Source organism: Ixodes scapularis, unplaced genomic scaffold, assembly GCF_016920785.2.
Source record: "Ixodes scapularis isolate PalLabHiFi unplaced genomic scaffold, ASM1692078v2 PGA_scaffold9__187_contigs__length_104089568, whole genome shotgun sequence".
NCBI lineage: Eukaryota > Metazoa > Arthropoda > Arachnida > Ixodida > Ixodidae > Ixodes > Ixodes scapularis.
This window is the reverse complement of record NW_024609884.1, coordinates 54,922,072-54,940,753: the sequence shown is the minus strand read 5'-3', so window position 1 is coordinate 54,940,753 and position 18,682 is coordinate 54,922,072. Positions and strand designations below refer to the sequence as shown.

At 49.5% G+C, this 18,682-nt stretch overlaps 1 protein-coding gene across 1 annotated transcript in view; it reads right to left on the bottom strand.

The window, feature by feature from the left end:
• Positions 1-18,682, bottom strand: part of LOC8033744 (knirps-related protein) — a 109,029-nt gene that overhangs the window by 63,273 nt on the left and 27,074 nt on the right. The gene's annotated exons all lie outside the window — the stretch shown is intronic.

Sequence of the window (18,682 nt, the reverse complement as noted above, 5' to 3'; positions counted from 1 at the left end):
TTAAGCCCTCTAATGCGCAGGCATCGCATCGTTATCGAGTATCGTTATCCGTGGTATTGGAACGATCTACTTCAACTTACTACTGGTTCCTGATTAAAGTGACATGGCTCATAAAAGCCACTTAAAGGGGCACTGACAGGGTATTTATACTGGCCGGGTTTTTAGTCGTACATGACATATGAGAGCTCAACTACCCAAAACAGAATTTGTGGCTCGAAATTCGGTTTCCTTCCGCCCGAAAACAGCCGATCGAGAACTGGCCAGTTTGAGTCGCGCTCAATCTCTTCTCCGTGGTCACGGGCAGTTTTCTAAGGTTTAGACACGACCACCAAATTTAATCAAAGTCGTGTGTCGTTGAAGGCACATCTCAATATTAAAAACAGAAAAAAATATGAAACCCATTTTTTGTAGCTTCTAAAAATCTGCAAACACGTTGATTGAAAAAAAGGAGGTTGCACAGACAACCGGAAGCATTCTGTGCGTTCACTGCATAATTCTCAACATGGCGTCGTCTCGTGTATCGTGGGACTAGCGGATGGCAGCGGACCACGGGCGTGGAACCTCTACTTCAGAACTGTCGTTCACGGTACCGGCGAATCCTGCCTTCATTCAAAAGAAAAATTTTGGACTGATAAAAAAAATTGGGATTCATTCCGTACGACAGGCCCGACCACCAAACCGATTTGCACGAAGACGTCGCCGAGCCGTTGCCCCTTCTCGTGGCTGACGACACCACTCGCGCAAACGTCGAGTACGAAGTGCGTACATAGATTTGAATATGCACGCGTACGATTTCTTTACTAAGTGCGAATGTGGCAAAGGCGTGGTGCTGTCCGACTTCGAGCCTAGGGAGTGCCCTGGCGGAAGGGCAATCGGCAACAAAACTTTCCGACCTAAAGTCAAACGGCTGCATTATACCAAAAACGAAAGAGCTCCCCCAGTAGCTCAGTGGAAAGACGTTTCGGTTTCGAGCAGTTGCGTTCTTTTTTCTTTATTAAATATATACGTGGCTCTGTAGCAAAATATTAATTGGGGAGTCTTCTAAGAACCATATTAAATCGCCTGGCAAAAAAATGAAAGAAAAAATGTGGCGGCTTTCAGTGTCTCTTTAACATTGTTGAAATGATGACCCTGACAGTATACCTTTTCCATGCATGGCCGCGGCGTGGTGTGTTTAAGTTTGAAGAAGAACTGAAGTGTGTTTCGGCATTCCTTTTTATATGCGCAATTCGAGCCTACGTGCATATAGCATTCTGGAAATCCCAAAATTACAATCGTGCGTGGGCATTTTCCATAATAAAACGCGACCATACATCATGACGCGCCTCCTTTTTCCGAGATAGATTTCAGAAAAGGGAGGCCTGTCTTGATGTTTGGTCACGTTTTAAATAGGGACAAAAGCCACAAATTATTGTAATTTTGGGTTTTCTAGCATGATTAGGGCAAAGGGGCGTATCGTGATAATTGGCCGTGGTTTTCATAAGGAAAAAGGCCACGCGTGATTGTAAATTTTGGATTTCTAGGATGCTGATTGCGTGTAAGTTGAGCTTGAGCTATAACAAGACGATCTACACGATTACTTCAATCTAAACCGCCTTTGATTCGCTACACAGGTTCATCATTGTGCTGCAGAGTTCGGTGGTGATTGCGTATTTCTAGATTCCTTTTTAAGCCAGGTACACCGAAGCAAGGAGTAAGGGAGAAAGCGTTGAAGTACTCACCAGAGTTTTAATGTTATACCTTATGGAGTGGCATCCGAACAATGACAATCCAATACGTACCTTTTCGGCGAATAACTGTGGTCATGAGCGATCTCAAGGGGAGCACAGTTGTGACTTACGTCTACTGCTTCAGAGGATTCGAGTTTGCTGGCCTCATACGCGACATTTCACCGTCGATGCCTTTATTTGGGCTCGCTGGCAGAACTCTCGTTTGCCTTTCTACCGTGCATGTATAATACCATACGCATCATTCACGAAAGAAAAGAAGAAACAAAAAAGGCGAAGAGGCGTAGTGTTGAAATAACGACAAAATGCCGACTTATTTACGCATGACGGAAGCCGGGGCTGAGGACACGGAAGGACAACGTAAGAGGCTGTCCCCATTCCCGTCTCCGAAAGGTTGCACCACAGCCGACTTTCACAAACTCGCGTGGATCGTCGCACGCAGTTCGACGGCGTTTAAAATAATAAGTTACGATATGTTTTTTTGTTTGTTTGTTTTTGTTTCGACGGTTTGATTAATAACAAATAAGGGCGATAAAGCACGGGCGAAGAATAAACAGTGCAATGGGTCCGCCTCTGCTGGTCCGCTAAGTTTCTTATAGGGCGTGCGTACGCAAGCAGGCTGAGAGCGATTAATCACAATGGGAACCCGAGAGGTTCGTGAAAGGGGCGAGAACATACCAACAGAACGACGCCAATAGATCTCCAGCTCGGCTAACCTTATATGAGCACGATTGTATACTGTATGCACGAGTGCTTTTGCCCAGTGAATAGCCGCGAGACGTGCCGCCGTAATTTCCATAGCGGAGCGTGGATGCATTGTGTGTTTGTCGTGTTTTCGCCCTTTCCTCCGTGGTATATACCAGAAATCTTTGGTTCGTGTTTGCTCGTGGCCTAATGGTGTTGCCTGCCGCTATCCTGGAGCTGGCAGCGCAGCAAGGTGGATGCGGCAGACGACTGTTCCGCTGTACTTCGCTCTCCAGCCTGACAATCCACGAAAGCTTCAGAAGCCACGAGTTGGGACTTGGGACGCTGCGACAACAGCGACACCTGCGTTCACTCGTCTCTCCTGTCGGAATATTATACGACCAATCGCCAGAATGGCAACCTCGGACATCATGATACCCCGTTTTCTGCGATGTAATCGACGTCCCTTCTCGATCACTTTCGGTGCATGAGCGGTACAGGGCGATACCAGTCATGGTTTGGGTCATACTTTTATATGTATGTAAGTCATGGTCCTTGGGAGGTATATTTCGCTATATGTGAACGCCGTAGCTAATTTGTTCTCGCAGATATAATAAGAATTGAGAAGCTGGAGGCATAGGAAATGACAAGATTTTCCATGATAGTTTGCGCCAACGTTCTTAGATCTATCAGTTGACAAGCCCCATGGAACCGCGTCATCCGAAGACGGTTCTTCTTTGTTGCCTGCACGCTAGCGCATAAGGTGGACAGCGTTCCTATATAGCGCCACCAGCGGCGAAGCCTCTGCAGGCAACGGAGAAGGACCATTTTGAAACTATGCTCTTCTCGAGCAACCTTTCACGCAAACTTTTATGTTTACCGTAAAGACCACCATCGAATCACTTTCCACGGCGGGAAATGTGCATCCAATGTTCCACCGGCTTGGCAGGCGGGCTGATAACGCGGCGAGCGCCATGTCGCGCCACGAAGAGAAGCGAGGCGTTCTATAAAGCTTGTCAATTGACTTCGATCTACGAACGTTGTTTGTGCACCTTTAATTTTTGTTTTGTTTTTAAAGCACCTTACGGTGTTATATTTATTTCTCCTGTTTATTATACAAACGTTTCGCACCACGCGCAGAAAAGATTTTTAAATCATATTCAAAATTGCTATGAACAATAAATTACTAAAAACGTCAGGAAAGCCCATCTTAAACACGTCTTCAGAAATTATTTTATATTGAAGGACTTTTGTAAATACTTAGTAAAATTCATCAAAATGTGCGTAGTTACATGGAGTTTACAATGATATAAAAAATTAGTTGTATACCATTTGTTAATTTTTGTGTTAATGGGGGAATTCGGCTGATTTCGCCAAATATGCCATAACTCGACGTAAATTAAAAAAAAAAATATATATATATATATATATATATACCAATGTATATTTTCCTTGAAAAATTCTAACCTATTCTCAATAAGGTGTACAAAGTTGTGACGTCAAAATATTCGTTTATTTATATTTATTTCCTCAAAGGCCCCCGGGAGGAGGTAGTACGCAGCACAAATTCCAAAAAAACCTATGGACAGAATATATATGAATATAGAATATATATTCTATATCAAGGAAAGACAGGGAGAGAACAAAACTGCACGCATGGTATTCACCATTATGAAACTATGAGTGATCCAGCGCTATAAAAGTTTTTTTTTTAATTTATCCAAGTCCCACAGCTATACCGGGTTTTAAGGAAAATCGTTCCAGTCTTTGGCTGTTTTAATAAAAAAGGAATTTGCAAATCGATCTGTGTTTGGGCGAGGGTATGACACCTGTTAGGTGTTGTTAATGCGACTTGAAAAGTGCGAACGGATCGGGATGTATGGGTTTCGTGGCAACGTGTGATAATATCGATGAAACAGAGACAGTCTGGCAATTCTTCGACGGTGACTTGTAAACACAGAGCGGCGCGTTTCTTTAGTTGGGTGGCGCTGGTAAAGGACGAAGAGTCGGAGTATGCGAATCTTACAGCACGGTTTTGGATGGCTTCGAAGTTTTCAATAAGACAGTTTTGGCATGAATCCCATATCGCTGCGGCATATTCTAGCTTGGGGCGGATGAGTGTTGTGTAGGCGAGCAGTTTGAAGTGAGGACGTTCGCAAGTTTGCCACAGGGAAAATAAACCTTTACGGTATTTGACAAAATAATTGACACTACTTTACACATTCTCAATTTATTACGTGTATATACACGAACCCAACTCCGCCGCAGCGGTGGCGCGTCGGTTCACGCTTTTGCAGGCCGAGCGACGTTGGGACTGAAAATAGCGAGCGGAATCTCATCATGCGAATCAGGCTTCAGCGTCTATTCTGCGGCGTCCATGCGGAATGAATCGCCGCGTGCCACATTATTCAGGCGAAGTTTTGCGGTGTAACGAGCCTCGTTAATTTCGCTGAGGCCGCTCAAGTAATCAGACATTGTCAGGAAGACGTAGAATCAACAATTCCAACGCGAAAGAGAGCACGGGGGCTCACACCGACACCGACAACATCGCATTTTAATGGTTTGTTCCCGGGCGGCGGTTAGCGCCTGGCCCGCACTCCATTGCGCATGCGCAGCGCCGATAGCGTCCGCTGGGGGCGCTCCGGTTTCTTTTTAAACATGAGCTGGTCTATGAAAGCAAAATAATCAGACTGGAAGACCGACCACGTCGGCAAGAAGGCTGGGAGGACTTTCGTTGTAGCTCAACATTTATCGACGATTATACCAGACGCATGGAACACGGATGGCTAACCCCATCAACCCTCAGAGAGCTTGGAGTACTTTCGTTTCCGGTGAAATACAATGTCGCGACTACGTAATTTTGCATATCGCTTTTGAGTTGAAGAGGAAAGCTGAGGAGGACGAAGGTTGGAAAATAATTTCATGGTCTCTTTAAGGCCCATTCACACAGTAGCTTTTGTCTACAAGCGACTTACATTGCTGGAGCTTACGTCCACGTATGGCTGGGAGTTACTGGGACATCTGCATCTCATGTATCGCGTGGCATCCAATTCAAAGAGTAACTCGGCATGCGAAGCACGAATATCCCTATAATTCGCAGTCGTACGTCAAACGTAACTATAGACTTTATAGTAGACCGTATGAGCTTCGCACTGCTAGCGGGAGCTCGTGCTGTCACTTGAAAGAAGGAATTGAGCACGCGCCCGCTAGGCCCACAAACCTAAAACTCCCATGTCTATAGACGTGAGAGTTTTCGCAGATCGTACGCTCCAGATTTCGCTAGCCAAACGTAGTCAAGTGCTATTGTGGGAATGGGCCTTCAAGCGCCTCCAGCACGTTGTCGACACTGAACTGACCTTATGCGGTGCAATGCGTGTTAGCTCAGCTGGTCACACGGGGCTCTCAATCCTGGGTATTTCAGTTGCGTTTCCCTGCAAACCGCGTTGGTCGCGTTCTCAAGCAGATTATCCGAAACAGCCGGGGTATCACAGCGCAGACATTGAACATTGAGGGAAGTGACGCGAGGGTCGTCCCTCGAGTCTTGCGTTTGCGCTCGTCCGGGCGAATCAGCATCGACTGGGCGCTCATTGATCGCGGTCGAACGCCTCCCCGATCCTGGAGGCCAAATTGCCGTGGCGCGTCAATCTTCGAGCCAATTTCACGGGCGAGGTGTCTACGCTGACAGCGGAGACCGGGCGTCTCCTATGATTATGCTACCCTCCCCCCGCGGAGCTTCAGCGAAGAGTGCTGCGGGGGAAATTAATGACAGCTGCCACTTGTCGAGGCGCTCGCCATGCTAATGAGGCAGGGGGGATGCTGCCTTGCGCCGGCGCCACATGCGCGCGCTCTACAATGGGACTTTTGATCGCCACCTGAGCGTTCTTGTGGCAGTTTGACGATTGTCCTGGAAGACGGAAAACCCTGCGGCGCTTTCGGCATGGTGTACGCGGTTGGATAACGCGAGACCCAAGAAAAATGTAACGCCCAACCATTTTCTTAGTGTTGACCTCAAGTAATCAGTGGCAGCACACTGAGGCAATCTACAGGCGTATTCAATTAATTCTGCGCGATCAAGCACATCTCCTTTGCGTTGCTACCATGCGGAAATGTGTATGATTGTCCAAAGGACAGATTCCCGTGTAGGCTCATTTACAGCCAATCATAACCGACCGATAAGGAACAAGTAGGAAGCGACGCACGTAGGGAGTGACGGAACATTTGTCACTCTCGGCATTTCTGAGGCGTTTGAGGCAGTGTCGCAACCAATGCACTATTAATGATCGGAGTAGAAAAAAAAAACAAAAAACGATTGAACGGAAATTGCAATTCTCGAAGTACGACAGCATGAGCTTCGTCCAGAGCTTCGCACCAGTTGCGCCTTATGCGCCGATGAAGGCGACGAACGAAGCAAGCCGGGCCTTTTCAGTCCCCGGGGCAAGTCGCCGGCAGTCGACGTACGCGTGCAGTGCGGGCGTGCGATCCCTGACTGGAGCAGACATTCGGCGCGGGACGTGGCCCGTGGGCGACGTACGCCGAAGCGAAGGGATCACCGCTCGGAAAACGTCGGGCGAAAGCCGAGCCGTATACCGAGACGCGCGCGCGACGAATTCACGCTCGACTCGGTCGCTTTCACCCGCTGTCGGGGTGGCCCTATGGCGATCTCGTGGCGTAGCAGAGCCCGACACGCAGCGATTCAGGCCGGCCGTTTAATGATTAGACCTACATTTTGAAACTCGAAAAAAGAGCAGGCGCCGCAAAGGCAGCTCCGCGATGCGGTGAGGACGCGTTGCAAGAGGGGGACCTTGGCGAATCGGGAAATGGAAGCGCAGGCACATTCTGGCGTGGTGCGCACTCTTTGTGTACAGCTGCTCGCGGAGGTCGTCGGGGTCGCCGAGGAGCAAACGGGCAGATGTGGAACCACCGTTGGCTCACGCAGAAGCAGCGGGGATAAATATTTACCCCGTCTTTATTTATATCGAGTCAGGAGACGATGTGCGGCATATAACTGAATCGGGTTGCTCGGACGGCTCGAGGCTGCAGTGCGCGGCCGCGATGGATTCACTTTTTCTGGGTCTTCGACGTTCGCGTTGCCTTACGAGTCGGGCGGGGTACGTCTGATCGTCGTGAATTCTGTCGCTGCAGGTTGAGCCAAGCCTGATTCATCGGGCCCGAATTTGGAAGTAGCTTCCTTTAGAATAAAACAGCGGAATCGCAAAGGTGCGCATGGCGATCTCGTGGAGCTATTTCAATTATTTTATTTATAGCAATTAAAAAAAACAAAAAAGACTTGCGTTGTTGGTTAGGGCGTCAAATATTCGTGATCGAGGCTTTAAACGTAGAATTTGTGGAAACGTTCCCATCAGTTCGGTTATGTGTTCTTGCGAATATAGAAAGAGGAGTGGCAAGAGTAAACAAGAACGAGTCATTTTCAGCGTCCATGTACACAGCTGCGTGCTCCAAGGATACGTGTGTGATCGGAACGAGGCAGGAGCTTTCCGACTCTCTGCGAGTAAAACTAACCGACGGGTCACGCCGGCCTCTTTCGGCGCAGAAGTACCGTCTTGATTTCTTTTGCTTGCCGTTCCCCCGGCGGTTTTCCCCCTCCGAAAAGAACAAACGTTTGAAGGAGGTCTAGAGAAATAAAGAAACGTGACAGCCTAAATGGCATTTTTATAATCGTATAGTGCGAGCGTTCACGATCATTTGCCTTGCACCGAAATTCGGTTTTCCGACGAAAAAAAGTAGATAGCGGTGGGAAAGTAATATATGAAGAAACTCGAGCGACATATGCGACCATCTATATCACTGTTTTTTTTTTCTTTTTTACTTGTGTTCTTATATTACCTGTTTAATGTATCTTGTTTATTGTTAACCACACTGTTATTCGGCAACTTTCACTGTTCATTTGTTCACGAGATCCCCCTCATGTAATGCACTTCACTGAAGTGCTTTTAGGATTAGCAAACTGAAAAACTGACCCAAGCAAAAAACTAACTCCTGCTACACAGGGTTCACGCACTTCCCTGAGTGAAGCGCAGCGCGCAAGCTCATCCTGATCGAGAGATGGGTCCTGACTCCTGACAAATGGCAAGGTCACGATGAAGTTCGAATCTCAGCGCGTAACTCTGGGCATCCGTCTGGACCTTTCGTCCCAGAGGTGGACAAGTTACTACAATAACTGGTCCCCCTCTGTTGTACTTACTATCCAAATTACAGTAGTTATTATGGCAACAATTTGATTGCAGTGATGTCATTACTGCCACTTCTCTGTGTTCCAACGCAAAAGTCGCATTTCGGGATAACAACTTTATGTTACGTTGAATAGTTTGCAGGTGGTGTAGATCTCGGCCTGTATCACTTCACGTAAATACAGGCAAGTCTGCTGCCGGGCTGTGTATATAACCATTTCTTTACCTCCATGGATACACATACAGTAGTAGAGTAACTTTATAAAATCGAGAAGATTTGGGGTTCGTGCTAAAGTGAACCGATCACGAATAGTAACTTCACCCAAAACTGTAATATTTTAGGACACGGTAAACGTGCATAGTATGAGGGTTACGACGCCCTGAGTAGGGAGCGCCAGTTATAAAGTACAAAAGCAGCGGTCGTATGTTTTACCGCCAGTGTACTCCTAAGCTCAAGCGCCCTGCACCCTTGTGAAGTGTCTTGGCAAGTGGTGCCGCCCGTTTTGCTGGCTGATTTCCCGGGTGAGCACTTAGTTGAGAGCCGTTTGTCGCCTCTCCCGAACGAAGAAAGCAGACGCCATTTTCATCGGACGTCCCCTCAGCGTGATACCGCGAGCTGTCCGAAAGATGCGCACGCCACCTGACCGCTCGCGTGGCGCGGGCAAGCCTCGAGTTAGGCGGAGGACGAGGCGGTATCGGACGAGTCGACAATGACCGTCCTGATTGTTGCGAAACGCGGCTCTTCCAAGTGTAAGGTCTCGCCGCGTTCCTCGGAAGGTGTGCCCCTGCTCGGATGAGTCTGTATCGATGGGCGAGGCAGGAATCAGCGTTCGCCGCACGTTCCTTTCCACTTGGGCGAGGACGCGTCCGTGGACGCCCCGCGCTCGGGCTCCGGCAACTCCCTTCGCAGCAACACGTAAAAAGAAATCTCTTTCCAGCTCGATGGTTGCCTATCGTGATGGCAGAGCGCAAAACGGACCGTGTAAGAATCACTCGGAAGTCATCCCTTTTTAAGAGCATTCGGAACAGACTTGTCCGAAATTTTGATTCTGGTCCTGTTCTCGGGTTTCGAGCTTTCAAATCCGGGCCTAAAGGGGAAGGCCAAAGAGACGGGGCAAATCTCGGGCCTCGATCAATCAATCCATCAGGCGGGCTCGTTGAGGCTCGTCTTCGCGCCACGCCAGGGAAGGCCGCCGACTGGACCTCCGCGAGAGGTCGGCGCATCTGCGGAGCGCGCCTGGCAGGCGGCCGGAGCGCGTGACGGACGGACGGGCGTCCTGGTTGCGGCCATCCGTCTTCGTTTGCAACGAGGAAAGCGCCGCGGTGACCCCCGACGTCGAACATCCCGACCCGGCATCCACCTTTGTCCTTTCGGGCTGCGCCAGGCTGCGCCCCGTGCAAGCGCGCTCCCCGTCCAACACGGCCCAACTCTGTTTCGGAGAAGGTCGGCATCGGCGTGCCCTTGCGCAGGTGCCACTTTCCACAAATGCGCGGTTTGGATCGACGCCTCGGAGCAGTGACGGCTAACTGCGGGCCTTCGGAAGAGCGGCTGCCACGGTCGGGCTGGCGCTGCCTACGTATACAGGGTCACTGGGACGCTGAGGGGAACGGCTTTCCCGCGTGAAAACAAAACAAAACGAAAACTAACGCATGCAGAAATGCCAAGTTCAAGTTCGAAGCAGTTGTCCGTGTCTCTTGCCAGCTTTATAGCTATGGTTCAGAAGCATGCGTCCCCATGTAACTAGAAAAGCAAGAAAGCGGCTCGTATCAATCTATAACCTATTGGTGAAGAGATTCAACTATAGGGGGCGCTTTGTCTAGCTTGTTTTCCACAGATCTGAGTGTTTTGCTTACTAAACACAAGACCTGTGATTTCTTTACGTCATTTACCTCGATCGAGCGCAGGACACACGTTGAGTGCTGCGTCAGTTTGCGGCTCGTGTTCAATCTGTGCTTCACTGATTCAAAGCGAGCCCCAGCCGAGCGCTGTGTCGGGAACAAAACCGAACAGTTCATGTTGTTGTCCCCATGTATCTAGTTCTGAACTCAGTCGCTAGGGGCGCGATGGTTCGATATTCTCCCCCCAGATACTCGGGGAAACGGCCAATACGAACGTTAAGAGCCTTTGTTCTACATACGTGATACTACAAGCTACAACATGATTTCTGCTTACCAAACGGGGTCGTTAATTTTTTCGTTCTTACTCGGAAGTTCCTTTATGAACTTTTTCCAAGAAGATTTCTGCACATGTACGAGTTATCTTCCCCTTTAGCGGTGGAGACTCGCGTGTGCTTTGAAAAAAACAGGAACGTGCAAAATAAAAAAACAAAAAAACAAAAAAAAAAAAACGGCATTTGCGTCGGCTGCTTTCCAAGTCGGTCGGCCGGCTCTGGACAGCAGCAAAAGCGTTCCTCCGAAATGAGTTGCTACGCCCGCCGCTAGGTGCCGTATGTTAAAGGGGAAGACGCTGGCTAGATGGCGCAAGTCGTCCCTTGATTAAAAGAATTCAGCCGTATTCATGCATGCACCCATGCGTTCATCTGGTTCATTCTACATTCATTGCACGTGTATCCCGCGAACAACTTCAAAACATAAGAACTAGTAACGAGGTCCTCGTATTCTTCATCACAATCATTTTTAATGTGCATATTCGCAACCCACTTGGATGTCAATGAATTGGTCTTGAATCATAAATTCGACTTCATGTTTCTCTAATCAACCAGAAACCTTAATTTTCAGCTCATCCTCACGAAACTCTATATATTTTTAAGAATTTATTTAATTTTATCTAAGATCTAAGAACTGATTTTTATTCTAAGTCAAATTGACCTCATTTATTTAACTTTGATATTCAGTGCCATTTCTCTTATCAGAAATTTAAAGCATTATTTTCTTGAGCAAAGATTCGGGTGCTGAAGACCCAGAAGCTGACAATCCTGAGTGGCTCGAAAAATGAGCAATTAAAGGGCAACTCCGGTCAATATTTTCGAATGTGAAATTACGACTGTTTTCAGCTCAGGCAGTGTCCCTGAATTAGAGAGTATACTTTTTTCTTCTCTTTTTTTCTTTTTTCGATATTGTGTGTAGTTTTATATATATCACGACTCAAAGTTTGGTTTCGGGCGTCTACGGCATAACCGAATGGCAGCACTAATCATCAGTCGTACGGCTGATTATCAGTGTTGCCTTAGAAGGGTGTGAGGAATCACATGTTTGTCTTTTTAGACTTAGGCTAGATAGCGCAAGCTACCTGCCGTTACAAAGGGTATAGCCATTAACGTCCATCCATCCATCCATCCGACCGGCCGCGACGTGACGTCACTGTGGTGCTGCGGTACGCGGTACAACGTGCGGAGTCAACCAGAGCTCCACCGCGACGTGACGTCACGGGGGTGCTGCGATACGCGTCACCCAGTGTTCCGTGACTAAAAGCTAACCCGCTTGCCACCCGCTAAAGAGCAGCTGGTCGCACCTTTAGAATCGGGTTTAATGGAGTACGCGGCTACACTTTGACGTCATATTTCGGCAATGATCATACTTCGTGCCACTAAAGCGATACCAGAAATTTTACGAAACGCCGTTCCTTAGGGATTCACTGTCGCATTCATCGGTTTCTGCCGGATTATATTGCTCTTTATTGTTCAATGTAAGTACATTAAACTTTGGAATTCTCCGCGTTATTGACGCCTAAGCGAATCCAGCCCTGGCAGTCTAGACTTCCCATTTTAGCTGTTTTCTTGCGCTCATCTTTGAGTTCCCAATGCAGCGCATGAGCGGGTCGGAGCACTGCCCTCCTCCGCTCTATGTTTCGGGACCAGGGCAACGTAATTCAACGCAGTCCCGACCAGAATAACTGTGCGCACACGCAGGCCCGCAACGCGACAACTCCGCAGCCCAGAATGCCGCTTCTTTAGGTCAGAACCGAACGCCGCGTGCTCCGACTGTTGACACAGAACCCGTTAAGTTGTTAGCCGGACCTCCGCCTGCACCGATTACGACGGAACATGGACGACCAGATTGCACCGAAACACAAAGAGACTAAAGTTGCCGCCGCGATTATCCCGGCGATTTCGATTAGCTCGGCCGTGCCTCTCCAGCGCGGCCCGGCGCGAAATGCCGTTATTAAGAGCAGCCCTCGGCCAATCTGCCAGTTGGGAGAGCGAACGGCGCCCGGTCGGAATTGTTTGATGTGTAGAAAGGGCCACTTTGACAGCCGGGAGCGTCTGCAGTCATTCAAGTGGCCGGCAGAGCGCGGTCGCCTTGGCCGAACCCGGCGAAATCTTTTAACCGGGCTAAATCGGCGCCGTCGCGCCTGCTTGACCCCAGGGGCCTGATTGCTCCACGGGCGCCACGGCGCGGGGGATGGGTAAATTACGGACTCGGCTCTCGCCGGCGCAGCTCTCGTCGACGGTGAGCGCTGTGAGCACCGCGGTCCCCTGTTGCGGCTTACCTCGAGCTCTCGCAATAAAGCACGAAGTGAGCCTCGCGAGGATCGTTGCCATGTTGCGAGAACAGTTGGGTCCTCACTGGGGCCCGGGAAGGTCGGGAGGCCGCTTCCTCGAACGCACAAAAGCCGGGCTGCTTTGATTACAGAGCTGCGCAGCCCACGTTCCGACAACTATGCGCCGCGCAGCATGCAGCAACGCCATTTGCGCATTCTACCGTGTGCATCGGATCGTCCAACTTATTGATAGCATGTCATTGAGGCGCACGCTTAGGCTTGGCGCAGGTACGATATGGCCGTGGGGAGTTCGATCTCGGGAGGCTGACGCCAAGGGCAGTGACCCCCCTCACGTCGGGGCTCCGAAATGCAACGCAGTGGAGACTTTGTGAAGTGTAGGTGTCGTTGGAGCCTCAGAAACGCGATAGAAGAGAAGCTACGTGTAACGTTTGCCTTTGCCGAATGCGCGGCCTAATCACGAGTCGCGTGAAGGGGGCGTGCAGCCAAGGTTGAATAATACACATCTGTATACGTCGGAACGAGCCATACTATCCAATAAAACTCTACACGAAAGATACACTTCGAAGGGGATCACGATGGCGAGAGCGAGATAAGCTGACCTGCAATTTTTTCTTCTTCTGTTATTCAGTTTTTGATTCTAAAACAACAACAAAAAACAGAAATAAAACCAAAAACAAAAACGTCGAGCACACAGTTTGCTGTATCTGTCCCTCTGATCTTTTGTCGGCTGAGGACTTACTACAGGGTACGACGCAAATACATGCTCACGGACACGTAGGGGGGAAATCATACACGCGGTTGCCAGCAATACGAGTCGCATCCCCCCAGTGCACCGAGTTGCAGCAGCAACAAGAAAGTGATAGCTGCGCTATATTCGCGACTCCAGCGACCTATAGGGGACCCGCTGTCGGCCAAATATGGCGGTCGAATCCAGGTCGTGCCGCGCCATGTGCCAGCTGAACGCACAACGCTGGGGCACCAGCAAGTAAGCATTGGACTCAAAATTGGTTCCCCCGCGTTTTATCTTCCACGTTTCGAACCTGCAACGATGTGTTGGGGTAAGCGAGCTTCCAGAGGCTTGATTTTTCTTTTAGGAAGCGATGAAAGGACTGCCCACTCCTCCCACGGTGCTGATGAACGTTGATAAACGCAGAACGTCTGGCTCACGCGGTTCCATAGGTCGCGTGCAGAGCAACCTGGGTCACAAGGCGATACTACGGTTACGACACAGTCACCGGTACAACTGTTCTATCGCGCAAACCACTGACAACATGTAAACACGGAAGCCAGAAGAGACGAGCAGAAATCGCGAAGGGACCTGTTCCGGCCAGTTCAGTGTTTTCCCGCTAGGTGCCGTTCGTTTTGCTGGAGTCGCGATAAGACAACGGAGCCTAGGGCACGAGCATGAACCGCTTCTGGACATCTCGTTTGCATCGGACACCGCTGAAACGGTTCGCCCATCTACCCCAGGCTAACTCTAGAAGTCACTTCAGCTTCTGCTGGCAAGTATTGCCACTATGGACAATACCTGCCAGAAAACTCATATTAGGGATAGGTATTTGTTGTATTGGCAAGACGAGACTTAAAAAAAAAGGTGAAGAGTGTCGTGCGTACATATTAAACCGTGCCACTTTATTTACGTATTTAGGTGTGTAAATTGCGTAGCTGATAATGGGGGGCCATGACATCTTAAAGGTGCCGTGCCACAATATTAAGTAAGATTTTTTTTTTTTTTTTTTTTTCACACTTTACACCAGCTTTTGGAACGAATTGGACCCAAGTATAGACCTATTTCGCAAAATCGCGTTCCCGGCCACCTGCTAGGCATATTCGGCAGGGGTGAGGAAAAAAGAATAAAAAATAGTTAAAAAGTAAAGGGGATACAAATCGAGAAGGGGTGACGGTTTACGCTTATATCCTAAATGTATTCAATTGGCGTGGCAACGGCAAAATAATGTTTCCGCCCATACTGGAAGTGACGACATTTCAAGATGGCGACACTCTTGTGAGAAAGGCCTTTTCGCCCTTTTTTGTTTGGAAACAAACTCACTGGCGCCATCTATTGGGTGGCCCCGGCACACTTTCAGTTCACGTATATTTCCTAATTTTATACCCATCATTTTTTTTTTTTTTTTTTACCGTAAGAGTGAATTAGGTGTGACTGATATAAAGCGCCGTTCACACTCTTGCGACCGAGTAAGACGGAGAGAGATCAGACCGATTTTTAAGCCTTTTGCGACTTCTTAGGACCGGATGCGATGCAGCGGAGCTGGTCCTAAGAGATCGCAAGGCTTAAAAACCGGTCTGGTCTCTCTCGGTCTTACACGGTCGCAAGAGTGTGAACGGGCCTTAAGTGGCCATTTCCAGAAAATGGCGTGTATATTTGACTTCGCAAATACTGCGAAACCTGCCGTCTAGTTCAGAACCGGAAGTGGTTGGGGTCTATTTGCACACTGGCACCACCACGGTTCAACTCACGCGAGAAAGAGCGAATGCTCGCACGCGACGCCGCTGACAAGGAAGCTTCTTCGTCGTCGCGAAATATCAAGGATAAAAGCAGACGTTTTCTTTCAGTCTCTCCTTGATGACGAAGTTGTGGGGATTGTATTGTTTGCGTTGTCAACAAAGCGATCCCCAGGATTTTCTCATCAAGCCCGCGGTGGCGATACTTAGATGCGGCTCATACGGTAGACGTTCGCATTGCGTGAGCATTCGATTTGTGCTCGTGACAATGAATGCTCCGACATGCAATCGGTTAGCTCGTGCCCAATCGCTACGATTACGAAAATAGCCGAACTATACCGAACCTTACCAATGTGTGGAGCTCGGCGCGTGTCCTGTGCTTTGCCAACCCCAGCGCGTGGCGGTGATAAACACTGGTGGAATATAATCGGCTCCAGATCACGTGGCCGCTTGTTCTGGCTGCGAATTGAGGGGGTGAACGCCGCTCGTTTTTCTCGAATTTTTATGCAAGATTATCATTGCGTGGATAATCTTGCATAAAGATTATTCGCGCAATTATCCCCCCCCCCCCCCCCAGAAAAAAAACAAAAACAAATAAAAACTAACACGTGTTTTATGGGTAATGAATGTCAAAGAATAATTTTAAACGGTATTTACTGAAAGTACAAAAATTGTTACCTATGCGTATGGAAAAAGCAACGAAACTCGCCAGGCAACATTGGCTCTGCGCGTGGCGTCAGAACAGTAGCCCCTGCGCCTCGCGCAAGGCGGACGTGCCACCGGACGAAGTTCGTCGGTCCTACGCCCGATATTTGCTCCTTGGATTCAGCCTTTACGGAATTAAACAAACTTGCTGTGTATGCGACGTTATAGGTAACTAAAAGTTCCACTGCATTTTTTTTTCTCCTGATAACTTTCTGGTTGCTAGAAGTAGAAACCAAATGTTGTTTTTGGGAGGATACTGGCCAGATTTTGGACGCAGGTCGTGTATACCCTTCGAAGAATCTATCTATCCCCACTTTTATGGGTATACTTCTCCGTTCGTCACATGCCTGTCGTAAAGTAACCGATTACAGAAATTCGTCATGTGATGAGTAACAGGAGCTATATATGGCGTGAATTCACTCTTAGGATAGATTTCTGTGAATGACCAAAAATACCCCCCCCCCCTTCCCTCACTCCCCCCTTCACTCCGGAGGGGTATTCTCCCAGATTATCGAAAAGAAGCTGACGAATGAATCTAAAGTTCCCACAGTTTGGAAGCTCCGCTTGTTTTCCAATTTGTCGCCGCCCGTTTCAAGCCAAATCGAACGAGCCTGAGTTTCAAGTTTGATGAATCCTTCAGTTTCGCGGTCGGTTTCAGAGAGATGGCGAGCGTTCGAATTAGCATATTGCGCTGCGCGGGATCTGTCGAAGCTGGCCGATGGGGAGAACCGCCGAAGCCTACCCGATCCTTCCAGCAAGGTGGCGGACCACCAGCACTGTTTGTCGGATATTATGCATTCGAGAAACGGGTTTTGTGGGAACTTAAACGGGCACCCGCGTTCGCACGGCCGAAAGGAAGAAGGGAGGACCAGCGGCGAATTACGGCCCATTGCGCCCATTGTGCAACCGGCGAACCCTCGTGCCCTACGAGGACAGCGGCGTGACCCTGTGCCGTCGGGTACCGTTGCCGGCGTGTTTGTCACCCGTACCCTGTCCGTGCACGAAAGCCGAGCGACAGAGAGGTGCGCACGAACATCGTCCGCTTCCGGGCCAACCTATCTTTTGGGCGTCACTGAAGCTGCAGTCGCCTGCAACTGGGTCCTGCCAATGCTGGCGTTTCCTCCCGGAGGATGCACATCAAACAACTACTTCTTCCGAATCAACTTTGGACACCGGAAGTGGATGACTTATCGAGAAACGTCTGATGCAGCCATAATCGGCGTGCAACACAGATGACTCGGAAGGTCGGCCTACCGACCAGACAGCGTAGAGCGACAGCTGCCATTCCGAGCGGCACCAGAAAGACTCGAGAAGCCATGGGTGTCGGCGCCGTGTCACCGCACGTGGCGAAAGGGCGCCAAATCCATGCCCGAGGGAAGCGCGTCAATCGAAGCCCAAGGCGGTCGTTAAAAGCGGCAACGAGTGAGAGCCGCAGTTGCGTCATCAAGAGCCTCTTTTCCCACGGTCGGGCCGATGGGCAGTCACTTCCTTATGTTTGGACGCGTCTGGTGGCGGGACGCCCGAGCATGGGCGATTGTCTCGGAGATCTGTCGTACCGACGTGCTCCGCGGTGCAGATGCGCCACCGTATATGCGCCTGTTGTTGATGCGACAAGTGCGTCACCCCCTCGGGCCCCTCTCCGACAGACACATCAAGCGGTCGGTCCGAGTGGCGAGCCCGACGATCGTGACCAGCGATGCTGGCCACGGCCAACCGCCGATGGAGCATTGTTTTCCTAGCGAGGCACGCATTGAATACGCTGGTTTGTTTACTGTCCCCTCGACTCGTTGGATCGCGCGGTTTGCTGGGCGCCGTACGTCTGTGGGTCTTTCGGGCGCCGATAATGCATCCATAGCGCGCCCCGAACCGTCCTAGTGTGTTGTTCGGGTAGGACGCGAAAACGCCGCGTAGCTCGCGAGGAGGTCAACGGGTGAGGTCAGGAGCCCGCCAACTTCCACGAGAGCTGCGCGCTGAAGAGTCATGTGAGAGTGATATCCTCGCCGCCAGTATCTTGCTTTCGTCGTATACTTTGGCCTTCTCAGTCGGTGGCCTCTATTGAATGTGTTACGAAGGTTATAATGCGTCGTGCTTTCATTCTTCTGGTTTCAGCTCAGTTTGTTCCGGCACTGTGATCTTCTATAGGATCCTCGAGCGTCACTGTGTGCGACACTATCACGATAACTTCTGCTCGGCATCCTCGAACTACGCTCTCTCCACGCATGGTGATAAAACCGAGGAGAATATATCACTGCCCATCTGAGGATTCATTAGGTATTGTGAGGAATGGTATGTGTCTATAGAATCAATCGTATCAATGACTCGAGCAATATTTCTAAGTGTGCGTTCTAAGAGGAACGTACTATGCACGAAGCAAACCAACCAACCTTGCTCGCATATTATGTGCCTAAGAACGCTTCGTTTGGGATCCAGGAGCGCTTCATTTATAATGCCTG